Source organism: Oncorhynchus tshawytscha, linkage group LG03 (assembly GCF_018296145.1).
Source record: "Oncorhynchus tshawytscha isolate Ot180627B linkage group LG03, Otsh_v2.0, whole genome shotgun sequence".
NCBI classification, from domain to species: domain Eukaryota; kingdom Metazoa; phylum Chordata; class Actinopteri; order Salmoniformes; family Salmonidae; genus Oncorhynchus; species Oncorhynchus tshawytscha.
Genome location: NC_056431.1, coordinates 40,544,170 through 40,566,060, shown reverse-complemented (window position 1 = coordinate 40,566,060; position 21,891 = coordinate 40,544,170). Strand labels below are relative to the sequence as shown.

The window sequence follows — 21,891 nt, the reverse complement described above, 5'->3', positions numbered from 1 at the left end:
AATATTGGACTATAAATTGTGCATTCCTGTGGGGGTACCTGCGGTCCGTATTGAACACATTCTGGGACCGGATCCGGACCGCGGTCTGCCAGTTGAGTATTGGTGGCCTACAGTGTATAGGGATGCCGTTTGGAATGCAACCTAGCCTAACTCTGGTCTCATTACTGACGCTCACTGCTAACACTGCCTGTCTTGTACAGGTCTCATTCTATAGCAGGGTTCCCCAAGAGATGGTCCGCAGGTGATTTTATTTAATTAAAACATATTGGACATAAAAGACAGTAAAATAACATTTTCCAAATGTTCTTGTGTTAGGCCCTGAATTTAAAATGGATTAAATGGAGATTTTTGGGGTCACTGGCCTACCCACAATCCCCAAAAATATCAAAGTGGAATTTTTTGTATTTATTTTTTGACAAATTAATAAAAAATGAAAAAAAAATGGTTTAACAAGTCAAATAATAAGTTGCATGGACTCATGGATGTCTACCAATGCCTCGCAAAGAAGTGCACCTATTGGTAGATGAGTAAAAAAAAAGCAGACATTGAAATTCCCTTTGAGTATGGTGAAGTTATTAATTACACTTTGGATGGTGTATCAATACACCCAGTCCCTACAAAGCTACAGGTGTCCATCCTAACTCAGTTGCCAGAGGAAGGAAACCGCTCAAGGATTTCATCATGAGCCAATGGTGACTTTAACTGTTACAGAGTTAAATGGCTGTGATGGAAAACTGGGGATGGATCGACAACATTGTAGTTACTCCACAATACTAGTCTAATTGACAGAATAAAAAGAAGGAAGGCCTGTAAAGAATACAAATATTCCAAAACATGTTTGCAACAAGACACTCAAGTAGCACTGCAAAACATATGGTAATTTTTACAACTTTTTTTGTCCTGAATACAAAAAATTATGTTTGGGGCAAATCCAATACAACACATTACCACTCTCCATCTTTTCAAGCATGGTGGTGGCTGCATCATGTTATGGGTATGCTTGTAATTATTAAGGACTGTGGAGTTTTTTCAGGATAAAAACATGAACGGAATGGAGCTACATGTAAGCAGAGGCAAAATCCTAGAGGAAAACCTAGTTCAGTCTGCTTTTCACCACACACTGGGAGATGAAGTCACCATCCAGCAGGAAAATAACCTAAATGTCCAAATCTACACTAGAGTTGCTTGCCAAGAAGACAGTGAATGTTCCTGAGTGGCCGGGTTACAGTTTTGACTTAAATCTGCTTGACAATCAATGACAAGACCTGAAAAGATCTGCCGACAATGATTGACAATCAATTTGACAGAGCTTGAAGAATTTTGAAAATAATAATGTGCAAGTGTTGCACCATCCAGATGTGGAAAGCTCTTAGCAACTTACCCAGAAAAACTCACAGCTGTAATCGCTGCCAAAGGTGATTCTAACATGTACAGTATTGACTCAGGAGTTGAATACTTATCTATTCAATATATATTTGTGTTTTATTTTTCATAATTTCTTTTAATAAATGTCTGACGTTTTCTTAATCTTTGACATTATTTGATGAGTATTTTGTGTAGACCGTTGACAAAAGAAAATGACAACGAAATCCATTTTAATTCAACTTTGTAACACAACAAAATGTGCAGAAAGTCAAGGGGTTAAGAATATTTTATGAAGGCACTGTATCTGTTTGGGATTCTTGCTGTCAATTTGCGGTGTACAAATGATTTATAACAATGTTCCGCCCCTCCGAACTCCGCTCAAGGAAAAATCGTCCCAAGGCTGAATTTAATAGGGGACCCCTGCTCTAAATTATATTCACACAATAATCCATCATGTTTACAACACATACTATATTATACATGGTAATCACTGTCAGATGATATAAACAAACAATACATACAGTATTTACAGTAATACCAAAGGCTGCTACCTCTGTATTACAACGGTATCATCTTATCATCTGTATCATCTTATAAAACGATTCTTTGCCTGTCCCCATGGGAGAACCCTTTGAAGAAACCATTTTGGGTTCAAGGTAGAACCTCTTTTTCGTTTCTTTTCTATTCTTTCTTTTTCAATCCTTTCTTTCCACATTAGGTTCTACCTTGAACCCAAAAGGGTTCTTCAAAGGGTCCTCCCATGGGGACAGCCAAATAAGATTTTTGTCCTAGTGTATTGCCTCGATTTGAATGCCCTCTTATATGAGGAAACATTAATGTCTAACTCCACATGGTCATATCCTCCAAAGGCCTCTATCTCAGGCCTTTGACTGTCAGTCTCACTGAAGATTGTGTGTTACATATGTAGGTCTTATAAACTGTAGTTATGCAAAGAATACCATTTAAAAAAAATGTACTTTGAAGTAATTGCCCCCAAATTCATTGGCAGACCACCGTTAGAAACACACATCTGGGCTGTTTTAATTGGGGAAGAGTGCGACAGACTCCTCTATAAACCAGCCTCAGACGGAGATCAAATAAGACATATTTGTAGCAGAGTAGGACCACAGGCAAAACGAGGTATTACATGGTCTACAGAGGACTCAAACGCTTCACTATCTCTCTGTCCCAAATACAGCGCAGGGCCCTGGTCAAAAGTAGTGCACTTTATAGCGAAAAGGGTGCCATTTGTGACGCAAGCCTTGCTCCTTCCTTTATCAAATGCTGTGTCTGTTTAATATTGTCATCATTCTTAATCCCCTTACTCCTGTCATCCTTATTGTGTCATTAAAAATGGGGTTTAATTGTCTATTAAAATGTTATGACCTAAATTACTTCTATTGACTGTCTTACTTGTGAATTGTTACTGGTATGTTGTCTGTCTTCAATGGGATTAACAGTACGATAACGACTCAATGTTTAGCAAATATGACATTAAATTATGAAGCTCGCTACAACCACTAAGATATTTGTGCTAAATATATCTGTCCTGGAATTGTAAACCGCCATTTTTTACGAACAAAAGTTTGCACACTGCTTTATGTTGTTCCATTCAAAGACATGTAACAGCAACCATAAAGGGATGTGAAGCCACGATTTCAAAGAATATAAACAAACCCACGTCGTATTAAGCTTCAGCATCACTGAAGTAAATCAAACACAAGTCATCAAAGGACGGTTAAGATGGAGACACGCAACAATTGACACTAAACAATCATTTAAAAGCAACAAGGAGACCAAATGAGAACCGTCCACTACATCGTGTGCCAATCGTGTGCAGGATTACTCTCTTGTTAATTGTACACAACATTCACCGATCCAATTTGGCCTTCCTAGTGAAAAATGTATCCGTAACAGTTTCCACCTGCCGTGCTTTAACAGTGGTGCACATTTGTTCTGGGTGCCAATGGAATGCTCCCTCTCCTCAGATGATGCTGCATGCCTCTAATGGAGATCCAACAGGCAACCATAAAGGATTTACAAAGGCCAGACCAAAAAGTCACAATGCACAGTCAAGGTGTAATAAGCTCTGCTACATAGTAGAGAGAGAGAGAGAGAGAGAGAGAGAGAGAGAGAAGAAAAAACAGCATCATTAATCTAAATATACAACATAAAAGCAGAAAGATAATTGTCACCCACAGCACCAGCCGCTCAAAGAAGCTATCCCGAAGGTATAAAGAAAAGCTCCGTTTGCGTTGTCATGAAATTACCTGCATTTACATGTAAATGTGTCCGTCTACAATCTTAGCACATTGCTCGGGCTCGTAGCTGTGAATACAGACATGCCATGTGAAATGATGTCAGCATTTGTGGCGGGTGTGCAGTTCCAATTGAGTGATTCCAATGAACATATTGTTGAACGGAATGTACTACCATTGCAAATGTCTCCATGTTGTCGACAGCCACTGTAAACATTTAGTCATGCAGCGGGAACCTCAAAACGATGTTCCGATCAGTCATGACATCATTATACACAAACATACTGCTGTGCAAGGGCGTAACTTTGTGTTGGATATTGGGGGGTAGGGGTCAGGTTCAAGGTCAATGGGTTCCCCGCTAGGGGGGTCTGGGGGCAATGCACCCCGGGAGATTATTTTATATATATATATATATGTATATAGTTGTGAAATTATTGTTTGAATTTTGAAGGTAAAATACATCCAAAAATGTCCTGATAATTTGGTCAATATACCCAAATCACAACTGAAATACCAATATGTTTCTGTTTTACGTTCAACTGTGTTGTTACTCTTCACAGTTCAGAAAATCCCTATCACACGCCTTCTTGGTTTAACTACATTTAAATGTCAAAACCCATTATTCTATTTGTGTACCCTTCACCACGGGTCAGATATTCAGTCTCAATTCACTTAAATGCGCCAAATACCTGTTTTAGCCTGTCACTGACAGAAATTCAATTCTGGCATATTGTTTTCCTATCTTTGGAATACAATCATAAAACGAGGAACTGAGTCACTGTTGTGCAAAGCCACATAAATCCAGTAGCTGCCTGGCGCTTTACAGTAGGGAAGTGTTTTCCAATCAATTAAACTCATCATGGTATATTATCGGGGGGTGGGGGGTAGGGGGGTTAAATTGACCTGTTACTAATATTGGTGGGGGTCACGACCCCCCTTACCCCGAAAGTTACACACCTGCTGCTGCGAAGTAAATTTTGCTAAACGTTTGTTTAAAATAAAGAAAAGAGAAATTACTCAGAAGGAGAGGGATGTGCGAGAGGGATTTTTTTTAAATAAAAAAACAACAAACTTTTCTCCCCTGATTAACTTCTCTGAAATCTGTATTTGTGGGGAAGGAAGGGCGAATCTCTTTACTTTCCGCCCTGTTTGATGTCTAAAATCTTTTGCTGGGTTTAAACATCTGTTTCCAAACAGCCAGCAGCCACTAATTAGAGCTTTTAACAAGACTGAACGTCGTGAGAGCCAGAGGGTGGGCATGAGGCGACATGTATACACCACTTTGTTTTAGGGGAGGTGTTGGGGGAGGTGGTAGAGGGTATGAGGCATTATTTGAGACCTCACCTGTCAGTGTTTTCGTTTTGATTTGGGGGGGCTTTCTGCTCTGTTTGAAGTAATCAAGGCACTGCCCTGGTTGCATTCATCTAACGATGCACCACTCCCTGAGTCATACTGTACCTCTGCTGTCTCTGTACACTACTTCAGTATATTACATTGACACCTTCAATTGTTTTCTTCTCCCAGTGTAGAACTCATTAAAGCATTGATACTTTGAGGTGTGCTAAGAGAACTGCACTCCACACGCCCAGAGCATTGTGCAACCTGATCTGAGAGACGACTAGCAGATGCACAGACTCTGCAGCATTGAACGCTGGTCATATCTGTGTCAAAACACAGCTCAGGTACTCTACACTGACTTCAGTGACACTGCACACAATCAACTCAATTCCAAGTAGATGTAACAGAGCCTTACAGAAATACATTTGAAGACACAGCTCCTTTAAATTACACAGTGCAACTGCTGATTGACGTTCTTGTGAATCTACTTGTACTGGAAGTTTTTGTTTCAACTTATGTATGTTAATAGTGCCGGTTTTCTTGGCTCCCCTTGTGATCCAAGAAGCTGTCTCCAAAAAGCGGTTTTGACAGTTTCAAAGCATGTCCCAGTAGCAGCAGGTAACGTTTCTAACACAATCAGCTACTGTTGCCAAATTGGCCTCTTGGCAAAAACAGAGCTTCAATGTGCCCAAACTATGAAATCTTCCCTGCAACATTTCACCCTGAGTGTCGAATATATCAAACATTAGTAGCTAGCTATGCCTTTCTATCTTCCCTATATTGATAGATTTTTGTCATAACACTGCAACTTCCTAAAACCAAAGGGTGTAACATTGATCATATATCATTAATCTTGGGATCCAACTAAGAACAGCAGCCTCGTAATACGCAAACATAGAAACTCTGAAAATCTTAAGAAGAGGATTAAATTGACTATTGATTTGGAAATTATTTATTCGTTTTTTCAATGTATGTCATCTGATTGTACAGTATATCACTGGCCTCTTGAACTTTTCCAAAAAGCAAATGGTGTCATGGCCTATTGTGTCTATGCTATGGACAAACTCATGGGTCACTGCGTAGGGCCGAGCATGGCTTTATCATGCTGCACATGAGAAACATGACTATCATCTGAGGCTCTCTATCTATCTCTCTCTCCCTGCTTCGCTAAGTAACTCCACAATTGTGTTTTGTCTGAATAATCAAGGAAACCAGAAGTAAACTGATGGAAAGATACAAGACCGAATTACTGAGGAGGAAGCGTAGAACAATGAGCAATTTACTATTCCTTTTGTTTATGGCAACAGTGCTGCCTGGGAGCATACAGAACTTATCGCTGTCATTTAAATATCAGTGTCCAGTGCATCAACATTAACAATAGGTAGTAGAAGTAGCAGTATCACTAGTATTAGTTGTAGTAATAGCAGTAGTAGTACTACTAGTAGCTGCATTAGTAGTAGTAGTTGTTGTTGTTGTAATAGTGTAAAAGGAGTAGTAGTAGTAGTAGTAGTTGTAGTAGTGGTAGTAGTAGTAGTAGCAGCTGTAATAGTAGTAGTAATTGTTGTTGCAATAGTGTAGAAGGAGTAGGAGCAGTAGTAGTAGTAGTATGAGCAGTAGTAGTAGTAGAAGTAGTAATAGTTGCTATTGTTGTAATAGTGTAGAAGGAGTAGGAGTAGGAAAAATAGTAGTATTAGTAGTAGAGTTAGATGTAGTAGTAGTAATAGTATTAGTAGTAGCAGTAATTGTAGTAGTATTAGTATTAGTAGTAGTTGTCGTTGTTGTTGTAATAGTGTATAAGGAGTTGTAGAAGTAGTAGTAGTAGTAGTAATAGTAGTAGTAGTATTAGTAGTAGTAGTATTAGTTGTTATTGTTGTTGTTGTAATAGTGTAGAAGGAGTAGTAGTAGGAGTAGTAGCAGTAGTAGTAGTCATAGTAGTTGTTATAATAGTGTAGTAGGAGTAGTAGTAGTAGTAGTAGTAGTAGTTGTTGTAATAGTGTAGTAGGAGTAGTAGTAGTAGTAGTAGTAGTAGTAGTAGTAGTTGTTGTAGTATTAGTTGTTACTGTTGTTATTGTAATAGTGTAGAAGGAGTAGTAGTAGGAGTAGTAGCAGTAGTAGTAGTCATAGTAGTAGTAGTTGTTGTAATAGTGTAGTAGGAGTAGTAGTAGTAGTAGTAGTAGTAATAGCAGTAGTAGTACTACTAGAAGCTGCATTAGTAGTAGTAGTAGTTGTTGTTGTTGTAATAGTGTAAAAGGAGTAGTAGTAGTAGTAGTAGTTGTAGTAGTGGTAGTAGTAGTAGTAGCAGCTGTAATAGTAGTAGTAATTGTTGTTGCAATAGTGTAGAAGGAGTAGGAGCAGTAGTAGTAGTAGTAGTATGAGCAGTAGTAGTAGTAGAAGTAGTAATAGTTGCTATTGTTGTATTAGTGTAGAAGGAGTAGGAGTAGGAAAAATAGTAGTATTAGTAGTAGAGTTAGATGTAGTAGTAGTAATAGTATTGGTAGTAGCAGTAATTGTAGTAGTATTAGTATTAGTAGTAGTAGTAGTAGAAGCTGTAGTAGTAGTAAACATTTGTATTGTTGTAATAGTGTAAAAGGAGTTGGAGTAGGAGTATTAGTAGTAGTAGAAGTATTAGTAGTTGTACTTGTAGTAGTAGTAGTTGTTGTTGTTGTTGTAATAGTGTATAAGGAGTTGTAGTAGTAGTAGTAGTAGTAGTAGCAGTAGTAGTAGTAGTAGTAGTATTAGTAGTAGTAGTAGTATTAGTTGTTATTGTTGTTGTTGTAATAGTGTAGAAGGAGTAGTAGTAGGAGTAGTAGCAGTAGTAGTAGTCATAGTAGTTGTTATAATAGTGTAGTAGTAGTAGTAGTAGTAGTAGTAGTAGTAGTAGTTGTTGTTGTAATAGTGTAGTAGGAGTAGTAGTAGTAGTAGTAGTAGTAGTTGTTGTAGTATTAGTTGTTACTGTTGTTGTTGTAATAGTGTAGAGGAGTAGTAGTAGGAGTAGTAGCAGTAGTAGTAGTCATAGTAGTAGTAGTTGTTGTAATAGTGTAGTAGGAGTAGTAGTAATAGTGAAGGAGTTGTTATAGTATTCATAGTAGTAGTAGTAGTATTAGGAGTAGTAGTAGTAGTAGTATTAGTTGTTATTGTTGTTTTTGTAATAGTGTAGAAGGAGTAGTAGTAGGAGTAGTAGCAGTAGTAGTAGTCGTAGTTGTTGTAATAGTGTAGAAGGAGTAGCAGTAGTAGTTGTTGTAATAATGTAGTAGAAGTAGTAGTAGTAGTAGTAGTAGTAGTAGTAGTAGTAGTTGTTGTTGTTGTAGTAGTGTAGTAGTAGTAGGAGGAGTAGTAGTAGTAGTAGTAGTAGTAGTAGTAGTAGTTCTTGTAATGTTGTAGAAGGAGTAGTAGAAGTAGTAGTAGTAGTAGTAGTAGTAGTAGTACTTGTAATGTTGTAGAAGGAGTAGTAGTAGTAGTAGTAGTAGTAGTTGTTGTTGTAATAGTGTAGAAGTAGTAGTAGTAGTAGCAGTATCAGTAGTAGTAGTGGTAGTGGTAGTAGTAGTTGTTGTTGTAATAGTGTAGAAGGAGTAGTAGTAGTTGTTGTATTTGTTATATTGGTGTAGAAGGAGTTGTAGCAGTAGTATTAGAAGTAGTAGTAGTAGTAGTAGGAGTAGTGGCAGTAGTAGTAGTAGTAGTAGTAGTAGTAGGTGTTGTTGTAATAGTGTAGAAGGAGTTGTAGTAGTAGTAGTAGTTGTTGTTGTTGTTGTAATAGTGTAGAGGAGTAGGAGTAGTAGTAGTAGTAGTAGTAGTAGTAGTAATAGTAGTAGTAGTAGTAGTAGTAGTAGTAGTAGTTGTTGTAATAGTGTAGTAGGAGTAGTAGTAATAGTAGTAGTAATTGTTTTTGGTGTAATGGTGTAGAAGGGGTAGTGGTAGTAGTAGTAGTAGTAGTAGTTGTTGTTGTAATATTGTAGAAGGAGTAGTAGTAGTAGTAGGTAGTTTTAGTAGTAGTAATAGTGTAGTAGTAGCTAGCTGTTGTAAGTAGTGTAGTAGTAGTAGTAGTAGTAGTAGTAGTAGTTGTTGTTGTTGTTGTAATAGTTGTAGAAGTAGTAGTAGTAGTAGTAGTAGTAGTAGTAGTAGTATTAGTTGTTATTGTTGTTGTTGTAATAGTGTAGAAGGAGTAGTAGTAGGAGTAGTAGTAGTAGTAGTAGTTGTAATAGTGTAGTTGGTAGTAGTAGTAGTAGTAGTTGTTGTTGTTGTTGTAGTGTAGTGTAGTAGTAGTAGTAGTAGTTGTTGTTGTAATAGTAGTAGTAGTAGTTGTTGTTAGTTGTTGTAGTGTAGAAGGAGTAGTAGTAGTAGTAGTAGTAGTAGTAGTTGTAGTTGTTGTAGTTAGTAGTAGTAGTGTAGTAGTAGTAGTAGTAATAGTGTAGTAGTAGTAGTAGTAGTAGTAGCAGTAGTAGTAGTGGTAGTAGTAGTTGTTGTTGTAATAGTGTAGAAGGAGTAGTAGTAGTTGTTGTTTTTGTTGTATTGGTGTAGAAGGAGTTGTAGTAGTAGTAATAGTAGTAGTAGTAGTAGTAGTTCTTGTTGTTGTTCTTGTTGTAATAGTGTAGAAGAGTAGGAGTAGTAGTAGTAGTAGTAGTAGTTGTAATAGTGTAGAAGGAGTAGTAGTAATAGTAGTAGTAGTTGTTTTTGTAATATTGTAGAAAGAGTAGTAGTAGTAGTAGTGGTAGTTTTAGTTGTAGTAGCATTAGTAGCTGCTGTTGTAATAGTGTAGAAGGAGTAGTAGTAGTTGTTGTTTTTGTTGTATTGGTGTAGAAGGAGTTGTAGTAGTAGTAGTAGTAGTAGTAGTAGTTGTTGTTGTTGTTGTTGTAATAGTGTAGTAGGAGGAGTAGGAGTAGTAGTAGTAGTAGTAGTAGTAGTAGTAGTTCTTGTAATGTTGTAGAAGGAGTAGTAGAAGTAGTAGTAGTAGTAGTAGTAGTAGTAGTAGTAGTAGTAGTAGTTGTTGTTGTAATAGTGTAGTAGGAGTAGTAGTAGTAGTAGTAGTAGTAGTAGTAGTAGTAGTAGTAGTACTTGTAATGTTGTAGAAGGAGTAGTAGTAGTAGTAGTAGTAGTATTAGTTGTTGTTGTAATAGTGTAGAAGTAGTAGTAGTAGTAGCAGTATCAGTAGTAGTAGTGGTAGTGGTAGTAGTAGTTGTTGTTGTAATAGTGTAGAAGGAGTAGTAGTAGTAGTGTAGAAGGTAGTAGTAGTTGTATTTGTTGTATTGTAATAGTGTAGAAGGAGTAGTATGTTGTAGTAGTAGTAGTAGTAGTAGTAGTTGTTAGTATAGTTAGTAGAAGGAGTAGTAGTAGTAGTAGTAGTAGCAGTAGTAGTTGTTGTTGTAATAGTGTAGAAGTAGTAGTAGTAGTAGTAGTAGTAGTAGTGTAGTAGTAGTAGTTGTTGTTGTTGTAATAGTGTAGAGGAGTAGGAGTAGTAGTAGTAGTAGTAGTAGTAGTAGTAGTAGTAGTAGTAGTAGTAGTAGTAGTAGTAGTAGTTGTTGTAATAGTGTAGTAGGAGTAGTAGTAGTAGTAGTAGTAGTAGTAGTAGTAGTGTTGTTGTAATAGTGTAGTAGGAGTAGTAGTAATAGTAGTAGTAATTGTTTTTGTTGTAATGGTGTAGAAGGGGTAGTGGTAGTAGTAGTAGTAGTAGTAGTTGTTGTTGTAATATTGTAGAAGGAGTAGTAGTAGTAGTAGTGGTAGTTTTAGTTGTAGTAGCAGTAGTAGCTGCTGTTGTAATAGTGTAGTAGGAGTAGGAGTAGTAGTAGTAGTAGTAGTAGTTGTTGTTGTAGTAATGTTGTAGAAGGAGTAGTAGTAGTAGTAGTAGTAGTAGTAGTAGTGTATTAGTTGTTATTGTTGTTGTTGTAATAGTGTAGAAGGAGTAGTAGTAGGAGTAGTAGCAGTAGTAGTAGTCATAGTAGTAGTAGTTGTTGTAATAGTGTAGTAGGAGTAGTAGTAGTAGTAGTAGTTGTTGTTGTTGTTGTAATAGTGTAGTAGGAGGAGTAGGAGTAGTAGTAGCAGTAGTAGTTGTTGTTGTAATGTTGTAGAACGAGTAGTAGTAGTAGTTGTTGTTGTTGTTGTAATAGTGTAGAAGGAGTAGTAGTAGATGCGGTATCAGTAGTAGTAGTAGTTGTTGTAATAGTGTAGATGGAGTAATAGTAGTAGTAGTAGTTGTTTTTGTTGTAATGGTGTAGAAGGAGTTGTAGTAGTAGTCGTATTAGTAGTAGTAGTAGTAGTAGTAGCAGTAGTAGTAGTTGTAGTAGTTGTTGTAATAGTGTAGTAGGAGGAGTAGGAGTAGGGTAGTAGTAGTAGTAGTAGTAGTAGTTGTTGTTGTAATAGTGTAGAAGGAGTTGGTATAGTATTAGTAGTAGTAGTAGTAGTAGTAGTAGTAGTAGTAGTAGTAGTAGTAGTTGTTATTGTTGTTCTTGTAATAGTGTAGAAGGAGTAGTAGTAGGAGTAGTAGCAGTAGTAGTAGTTGTAGTTGTTGTAATAGTGTAGAAGGAGTAGCAGTAGTAGTAGTTGTAATAGTAGTAGTAGTAGTAGTAGTAGTTGTTGTAATAGTGTAGTAGGAGTAGTTAGTAATAGTAGTAGTAGTAGTAGTTGTTGTATAGTGTAGTAGTTGTTAGTTGTTGTTGTTGTAATAGTGTAGAAGGAGTAGTAGTAGTAGTAGTATCAGTAGTAGTAGTAGTAGTAGTAGTTGTTGTTGTAATTGTAATAAGGTAGTAGTAGTAGTAGTAATAGTGTAGAAGGTAGTTGTAGTGTAGTAAGGTAGTAGTAGTAGTAGTAGTAGTAGTGTTGTAATAGTAGTAGAGTAGTAGTAGTAGTAGTAGTAGTAGTAGTAGTGTAGTGTTGTAGTAGTGTAGTAGAGTAGTAGTAGTAGTAGTAGTAGTAGTTAGTTGTTGTAGTGTAGTAGTAGTAGTAGTAGTAGTAGTAGTAGCAGTAGTAGTAGTAGTAGTAGTAGTAGTTGTTGTTGTTGTAATGTGTAGTAGTAGTAGTAGTAGTAGTAGTTGTTGTTGTAATAGTGTAGAAGGTAATAGTAGTAGTAGTTGTTGTATCAGTAGTAGTAGTAGTAATAGTTGGAGTAAGTAGTAGTAGTAGTAGTTGTTGTTGTGTGTAGTGGTAGTAGTAGTAGTAGAGTTAGTAGTAGTAGTAGTAGTAGTTAGTAGTAGTAGTAGTAGTAGTAGCAGTAGTAGTAGTTGTAGTAGTTGTTGTAATAGTGTAGTAGGAGGAGTAGGAGTAGGAGTAGTAGTAGTAGTAGTAGTAGTTGTTGTTGAAATAGTGTAGAAGGAGTTGGTATAGTATTAGTAGTAGTAGTAGTAGTAGTAGTAGTAGTAGTAGTAGTAGTTGTTCTTGTAATAGTGTAGAAGGAGTAGTAGTAGGAGTAGTAGCAGTAGTAGTAGTTGTAGTTGTTGTAATAGTGTAGAAGGAGTAGCAGTAGTAGTAGTTGTTGTAATAGTGTAGTAGTAGTAGTAGTAGTTGTTGTTGTTGTTGTTGTTGTTGTAATAGTGTAGTAGGAGTAGTAGTAGTAGTAGTAGTAGTAGTTGTTGTTGTTGTTGTTGTAATAGTGTAGAAGGAGTAGTAGTAGTAGCAGTATCAGTAGTAGTAGTGGTAGTAGTAGTTGTTGTTGTAATAGTGTAGAAGGAGTAGTAGTAGTTGTTGTTTTGTTGTATTGGTGTAGAAGGAGTTGTAGTAGTAGTAGTAGTAGTAGTAGTAGTAGTAGTAGTAGTAGTAGTAGTAGTTGTTGTAATAGTGTAGAAGGAGTAGTAGTAATAGTAGTAGTAGTTGTTTTTGTAATATTGTAGAAAGAGTAGTAGTAGTAGTAGTGGTAGTTTTAGTTGTAGTAGCAGTAGTAGCTGCTGTTGTAATAGTGTAGTCGGAGGAGTAGGAGTAGTAGTAGTAGTAGTGGTAGTAGTATTAGTATTAATAGTAGTAGTAGCAGTAGTAGTAGTTGTTGTTGTAATAGTGTAGTAGTAGTAGTAGTAGTAGTAGTAGTAGTAGTAGTAGTAGTAGTAGTAGTAGTAGTAGTAGTAGTGGTAGTATTTGTATTAATAGTAGTAGTAGTTGTTGTTGTAATAGTGTAGTAGTAGTAGTAGTAGTTGTTGTTGTAATGGTGTAGTAGGAGGAGTAGTAGTAGTAGTAGCAGTAGTAGTAGTTGTTGTTGTAATGTTGTAGTAGGAGTAGTAGTAGTAGTAGTAGTAGTTGTTGTTGCTGATGTTGTAACAGTGTAGAAAGAGTAGTTGTAGTAGTAATAGAGGTAGTAGTTATTGTTGTTGTTTTAATAGTGTAGAAGGATTAGTAGTAGTAGCAGTAGCAGTAGTAGTAGTGGTAGTAGTTGTTGTAATAGTGTAGAAGGAGTAGGATGAGTCATAGTATTAGTAGTATTAGTATTAGTAGTATTAGTAGTGGTAGTAGTAGCAGTAGTAGTAGTAGTAGTAGTAGTAGTAGTAGTAGTAGTAGTAGTAGTAGTAGTAGTAGTAGTAGTAGTAGTAGTATCAGTAGTTCTAGTAGTAGTAGTAGTTGTAGCAGTAGTAGTAGTGGTAGTATTATTATTATTAGTGGTAGGCGTAGTATTAGTAGTAGGCGTAGTAGTAGTTGTTGTAATAGAGGAGTAGGAGTAGGGGTAGTATTAGTAGTAGTAGTAGTTGCTGTTGTTGTAATAGTATAGTCGGAGGAGTAGGAGTAGGAGGAGTAGTAGCAGTAGTAGTAGTAGTGGTAGTATTACTAGTAGTAGTAGTAGTAGTAGTAGTAGTAGTAGTAGTAGTAGTAGTCATAGTAGTGGTAGTATTAGTAGTAGTCGTAGTAGTAGTAGAAGTTGTAATAGTGTAGAAGGAGGCGTAGGAGTAGGAGTGGTAGTAATTGTTGTATATGATCATCTCTATTATAAACTCTGTAATGCATGGGCACTTTCTCTTCTTTGTTTCTTTCATAAAACATACTGAACTAACCCATAACCCAATCCCCTGATACTGCTACTTCCTGTCATCTCTGGAGCAACACAAATCTGACACAAATCATCCACTTTGTCAAACACCAGATCAATAATACCATTGTCAACACCAAGCATCTGTCCATGAAATCAACTACATTGTCTGGGAAAATCCCCATGGAACACCAAACTTATATTATTCGATTGATCACATATGGTATCATAACATCAATCAAAGAAAACTAGCGTTAAGTATAACCAATCTTTTGAAGGAAACTGTTCGCATTCCAGACCAATGCTATATGGCCATCATAACCAAGCTTCGTCATTAGCCACATGCTACACAGGGAAAGCCCATAGTAGAACGTTGATTAAATAGAGCATTCATAAATCGCAAGATCCAAGTCACTTGAACAAGAGTTATGGGATAGACATCCACAACAAGAATAAGGGGGCACCTTACTTTGAAACGTAAGAATGACCGGAAAATGTATGTATGCATGAAGGTGAGGTGTGGTGACGACACTGAATTTGCCAATAAATGTCAGCTATGATATTTATTTCATATCAATCAACCTATATAGATATCTTCAAAACCATACTACAACAAAGAGCACTTTCGAACACAATACGCAGCTGCGTCCTTTGGTGTTATTGTAACAGCCAGATTACAAACATTACTAAGAATACAGTGGGATTGGAGGCCTGACTCAAAGAGACCACACTCGCAAGGCAATTGCATCATGTGGAGAAAATCAGTGAGTCATCTGTATTGATAGGTCAACTACTGACTTCTGGGCCAATAAAATCAGACACTGTGTCTCAAAATGACGTGACCATTAGGATCCAAATCATAATCATCTCATTCTTTACCTGCTTTCATGGTTAATGTGTCTTTGCAGGGCGGCCCAGCCCCTAAAGTGACTCTTATCAACAGTATGCAAGGTTTCCTCTGTTTTGTCTTAGGAAAGCTGCATTATCTCACCAACCCCCACTCTGTCACACATCTGGGAAGCAGCGGTTCTGTTGTCCTGACATTCTGTAGGTCTGACTTCTGGTTGGACGTTAACTGAACAGTAATGCTATTAGTCAACAACTAAGATTTTGAAGTCAGATGCTTATAAAAGGGTCTTAGCTTTCCTTTCTTTGTTCTTGACCTGCGCCGGTGAGATACACTCTCTCTTTCTCTCTCCACCTCTGGGACTCTTGGGGAATGACCTTTCAGGCTGACTTCTCTCTCTCTCTCTCCCTCTCTGATCATGCCTAGAATAATGTCTTGTAATGCTTGTTAATGCTTTGCAACTTAAGCTAATGCCATCATTCATTTTTACAATGTAATTACATCTACTTCCGGCGCCGACAGAGATGGCCGCCTCGCTTTGCGTTCCTAGGAAACTATGCAGTTTTTTGTTTTTTTTACGTGTTATTTCTTGCATTGGTACCCCAGGTCATCTTAGGTTTCATTACATACAGTCGAGAAGAACTACTGAACATAAGAGCAGCGTCAACTCACCATCAGTACGACCAAGAATATGACTTTCGCGAAGCGGATCCTGTGTTCTGCCTTTCACCCAGGACAACGGAATGGATCCCAGCCGGCGACCCAAAAAAACGACTTCGTAAAAGGGGGAAACGGAGCGGCCTTCTGGTCAGACTCCGGAGACGGGCACATCGTGCACCACTCCCTAGCATTCTTCTCGCCAATGTCCAGTCTCTTGACAACAAGGTTGATGAAATCCGAGCAAGGGTAGCATTCCAGAGAGACAGAGACTGTAACGTTCTTTGCTTCACGGAAACATGGCTCACTGGAGAGACGCTATTGGAGTCGGTGCAGCCAACTGGTTTCTCCACGCATCGCGCAGACAGAAACAAACATCTTTCTGGTTCATGGTTAACGTGGTTAACGTGACGTGGTGTGATCATAACAACATACAGGTACTCAAGTCCTTCTGTTCACCTGATTTAGAATTCCTCACAATCAAATGTCGACCGCATTATCTACCAAGGGAATTCTCTTCGATTATAATCACAGCCGTATATATTTCCCCCCAAGCAGACACATCGATGGCTCTGAACAAACTTTATTTGACTCTTTGCAAACCGGAATCCATTTATCCGGAGGCTGCATTCATTGTAGCTGGGGATTTTGACAAGGCTAATCTGAAAACAAGACTCCCTAAATTTTATCAGCATATCGAATGCGCAACCAGGGCTGGAAGAACCTTGGATCACTGCTATTCTAACTTCCGCGACGCATATAAGGCCCTGCCCCGCCCTCCTTTCGGAAAAGCTGACCACGACTCCATTTTGTTGATCACTGCCTACAGACAGAAACTAAAACAAGAAGCTCCCGCGCTGAGGTCTGTTCAACGCTGGTCCGACCAATCTGATTCCACACTCCAAGACTGCTTCCATCACGTGGACTGGGATACAGTGCCTTGCGAAAGTATTCGGCCCCCTTGAACTTTGCGACCCTTTGCCACATTTCAGGCTTCAAACATAAAGATATAAAACTGTATTTTTTTGTGAAGAATCAAAAACAAGTGGGACACAATCATGAAGTGGAACGACATTTATTGGATATTTCAAACTTTTTTAACAAAATCAAAAACTGAAAAATTGGGCGTGCAAAATTATTCAGCCCCCTTAAGTTAATACTTTGTAGCGCCACCTTTTGCTGCGATTACAGCTGTAAGTCGCTTGGGGTATGTCTCTATCAGTTTTGCACATCGAGAGACTGAAATTTTTTCCCATTCCTCCTTGCAAAACAGCTCGAGCTCAGTGAGGTTGGATGGAGAGCATTTGTGAACAGCAGTTTTCAGTTCTTTCCACAGATTCTCGATTGGGTTCAGGTCTGGACTTTGACTTGGCCATTCTAACACCTGGATATGTTTATTTTTGAACCATTCCATTGTAGATTTTGCTTTATGTTTTGGATCATTGTCTTGTTGGAAGACAAATCTCCGTCCCAGTCTCAGGTCTTTTGCAGACTCCATCAGGTTTTCTTCCAGAATGGTCCTGTATTTGGCTCCATCCATCTTCCCATCAATTTTAACCATCTTCCCTGTCCCTGCTGAAGAAAAGCAGGCCCAAACCATGATGCTGCCACCACCATGTTTGACAGTGGGGATGGTGTGTTCAGGGTGATGAGCTGTGTTGCTTTTACGCCAAACATAACGTTTTGCATTGTTGCCAAAAAGTTCAATTTTGGTTTCATCTGACCAGAGCACCTTCTTCCACATGTTTGGTGTGTCTCCCAGGTGGCTTGTGGCAAACTTTAAACAACACTTTTTATGGATATCTGTAAGAAATGGCTTTCTTCTTGCCACTCTTCCATAAAGGCCAGATTTGTGCAATATACGACTGATTGTTGTCCTATGGACAGAGTCTCCCACCTCAGCTGTAGATCTCTGCAGTTCATCCAGAGTGATCATGGGCCTCTTGGCTGCATCTCTGATCAGTCTTCTCCTTGTATGAGCTGAAAGTTTAGAGGGACGGCCAGGTCTTGGTAGATTTGCAGTGGTCTGATACTCCTTCCATTTCAAAATTATCGCTTGCACAGTGCTCCTTGGGATGTTTAAAGTTTGGGAAATCTTTTTGTATCCAAATCCGGCTTTAAACTTCTTCACAACAGTATCTCGGACCTGCCTGGTGTGTTCCTTGTTCTTCATGATGCTCTCTGCGCTTTTAACGGACCTCTGAGACTATCACAGTGCAGGTGCATTTATACGGAGACTTGATTACACACAGGTGGATTGTATTTATCATCATTAGTCATTTAGGTCAACATTGGATCATTCAGAGATCCTCACTGAACTTCTGGAGAGAGTTTGCTGCACTGAAAGTAAAGGGGCTGAATAATTTTGCACGCCCAATTTTTCAGTTTTTGATTTGTTAAAAAAGTTTGAAATATCCAATAAATGTCGTTCCACTTCATGATTGTGTCCCACTTGTTGTTGATTCTTCACAAAAAATACAGTTTTATATATTTATGTTTGAAGCCTGAAATGTGGCAAAAGGTTGCAAAGTTCAAGGGGGCCGAATACTTTCGCAAGGCACTGTATGTTTCGTATTGCGTCAGACAACAACATTGACGAATACGCTGATTCGGTGAGCGAGTTCATTAGAACGTGCGTTGAAGATGTCGTTCCCATAGCAACGATTAAAACATTCCCAAACCAGAAACTGTGGATTGTTGGCAGCATTCGCGTGAAAGCCCGAACCACTGCTTTTAATCAGGGCAAGGTGACCGGAAACATGACCGAATACAAACAGTGTAACTATTCCCTCCACAAGGCAATCAAACAAGCTAAGCGTCAGTATACAGACAAAGTAGAATCTCAATTCAACGGCTCAGACACAAGAGGTATGTGGCAGGGTCTACAGTCAATCATGGATTACAAAAAGAAAACCAGCCCCGTCACGGACCAGGATGTCTTGCTCCCTCCCAGGCAGACTAAATAACTTTTTTGCCCGCTTTGAGGACAATACAGTGCCACTGACACGGCCCGCAACTAAAACATGCGGACTTCCCTTCACTGCAGCCGACGTGAGGAAAACATTTAAACGTGTCAACCCTCGCAAGGCTGCAGGCCCAGACGGCATCCCCAGCCGCGCCCTCAGAGCATGCGCAGACCAACTGGCTGGTGTGTTCACGGACATATTCAATCAATCCCTATCCCAGTCTGTTGTTCCCACATGCTTCAAGAGGGCCACCATTGTTCCTGTTCCCAAGAAAGCTAAGGTAACTGAGCTAAACGACTACCGCCCCGTAGCACTCACTTCCGTCATCATGAAGTGCTTTGTTAGACCAGTCAAGGACCATATCACCTCCACCCTACCTGACACCCTAGATCCACTCTAATTTGCTTACCGCCCAAATAGGTCCACAGACGATGCAATCTCAACCACACTGCACACTGCCCTAACCCATCTGGACAAGAGGAATACCTATGTGAGAATGCTGTTCATCGACTACAGCTCGGCATTTAACACCATAGTGCCCTCCAAGCTCGTCATCAAGCTCGAGACCCTGGGTCTCGACCCCGCCCTGTGCAACTGGGTACTGGACTTCCTGACGGACCGCCCCCAGGTGGTGAGTGTAGGCAACAACATTTCCACCCCGCTGATCCTCAACACTGGGGCCCCACAAGGGTGCGTTCTGAGCCCTCTCCTGTACTCCCTGTTCACCCACGACTGCGTGGCCACGCACGCCTCCAACTCAATCATCAAGTTTGGGACGACACAACAGTGGTAGGCCCAACAATGACGAGATGGCCTACAGGGAGGAGGTTCGGAGTGTGGTGTCAGGAAAATAACCTCACACTCAACTCAACAAAACTAAGGAGATGATTGTGGACTTCAGGAAACCAGAGGGAACACCCCCATCCACATCGATGGAACAGTAGTGGAGAGGGTAGTAAGTTTTAAGTTCCTCGGCGTACACATCACAGACAAACTGAATTGGTCCACCCACACAGACAGCATCGTGAAGAAGGCGCAGCAGCGCCTCTTCAACCTCAGGAGGCTGAAGAAATTTGGCTTGTCACCAAAAGCACTCACAAACTTCTACAGATGCACAATCGAGAGCATCCTGTCGGGCTGTATCACCGCCTGGTACGGCAACTGCTCCGCCCACAACCGTAAGGCTCTCCAGAGGGTAGTGAGGTCTGCACAACGCATCACCAGGGGCAAAATACCTTCCCTCCAGGACACCTACACCACCCGATGTCACAGGAAGGCCATAAAGATCATCAAGGACAACAACCACCCGAGCCACTGCTTGTTCACCCCGCTATCATCCAGAAGGCGAGGTCAGTACAGGTGCATCAAAGCTGGGACCGAGAGACTGTTAAACAGCAACCACTGTTAACATTGAGTGGCTGCTGCCAACACACTGACTCAACTCCAGCCACTTTAATAATGGGAATTGATGGGAAATGATGTAAAATATATCACTAGCCACTTTAAACAATGCTACCTAATATAATGTTTACATACCCTACATTATTCATCTCATATGTATATGTATATACTGTACTCTATATCATCTACTGCATCTTTATGTAATACATGTATCACTAGCCACTTTAACTATGCCACTTTGTTTACATACTCATCTCATATGTATATACTGCACTCAATACCATCTACTGTATCTTGCCAATGCCGCTCTGTACCATCACTCATTCATATATCTTTATGTACATATTCTTTATCCCCTTACACTTGTGTCTATAAGGTAATAGTTTTGGAATTGTTAGCTAGATTACTTGTTGGTTATTACTGCATTGTCGGAACTAGAAGCACAAGCATTTCACTACACTCGCATTAACATCTGCTAACCATGTGTATGTGACAAATCAAATTTGATTTGATTTGATTTATTTGCCTTTGATAGACAATTCTTATTATTTTCTTGATACTTTATTCCTGTTCCTAAACTATAGTCTCTTGCGTATTGCTGAATAGTCTTGATGGAGTCAGATTAACAATGGGCTTTGTTAACATACAAAGTGCATAGTCTTATCAAGGGGTCGCATGTGAAGTACAGTTGAAGTTGGAAGTTTACATACACTTAGCTTGGAGTCATTAAAACTTGTTTTTCAACCTCTCCAAAAATGTCTTGTTAACGATCTATAGTTTTGGCAAGTCTGTTAGGACATCTACTTCATGCATGACACAAGTAATTTTTTCAACAATTGTTTGCAGACAGATTATTTATCGTATAATTCATTGTATCACAATTCCAGTGGGTCAGAAGTCTACATACACTAAGTTGATTGTGGCTTTTAGCAGCTTGGAAAATTCCAGAAAATTACGTCATGGCTTTAGAAGCTTCTGATAGGCTAATTGACATCATTTGAGTCAATTGGAGGTGTACCTGTTGATGTATTTCAAGGCATACCTTCAAACTCTGTGCCTCTTTGCTTGACATCATGGGAAAATCAAAAGAAATCCGCCAACATTTTAGACCTCCACAAGTCCGGTTTTTCCTTGGGAGCAATTTCAAAATGCCTAAAGATACCACGTTCATCTCTACAAACAATTGTACGCAAATATAAACACCACGGGACCACACAGCCTTCATACCACTCAGGAAGGAGACGCGTTCTGTCTCCCAGAGATGAAAGTTATTTGGTGTGAAAAGTGCAAATTAATCCCAGAACAACAGGGACTGGTGCACTTCACAAAATAGATGGCTTCATGAGGGAGGAAAATGATGTGGATATATTGAAGCAACATATCAAGACATCAGTCAGGAAGTTAAAGCTTGGTCGCAAATGGGTTTTCCAAATGGACAATGACCTCAAGCATACTTCCAAAGTTGTGGCAAAATGGCTTAAGGACAACAAAGTCAAGGTATTGGAGTGGCCATCACGATGCCCTGACCTCAACCCTGTACACAATTTGTGGGCAGACCTGAAAAAGTGTGTGTAAGCAAGGAGGCCTACATACCTGACTCAGTAACACCAGCTCTGTCAGGAGAAATAGGCAAAAATTCACCCAACTTATTGTGGGAAGCTTGTGGAAGGCTACCCGAAACATTTGACCCAAGTTAAACAATTTAAAGGCAATGCTACCAGATTCTAATTGAGTGTATGTAAACTTCTGACCCACTGGGAATGTGATGAAAGAAATAAAATCTGACATAAATCATTCTCTCTATTATTATTCTGACATTTCACATTGTTAAAATAAAGTGGGGATCCTAACTGACCTAAGACAGGGAATTTTTACGCAGGTGACTACCGGTACATTGAAACAAATGAACTTTACACAGCCTTTAAACGAAACACGGCTTGTAACAGAAATAAATAGGCTTTAACGAAACACGGCTTGTAACAAAAATAAATAGGCTTTAACGAAGCACGGCTTGTAACAAAAATAAATAGGCTTTTAAACGAAACACGGCTTGTAACTTAAATGTTTAAAAATAGCAGTAAACAGTAGCCTACCAAGAAAGTCATTGGTCACTATCTTTCTCCTCCT

At 39.1% G+C, this 21,891-nt stretch overlaps 1 protein-coding gene across 4 annotated transcripts in view; it reads right to left on the bottom strand.

Annotated features, from left to right (window-relative positions):
- Window positions 1-21,891, bottom strand: part of LOC112235528 (protein Wnt-10a) — a 35,710-nt gene that overhangs the window by 7,698 nt on the left and 6,121 nt on the right. The window lies entirely within an intron of this gene.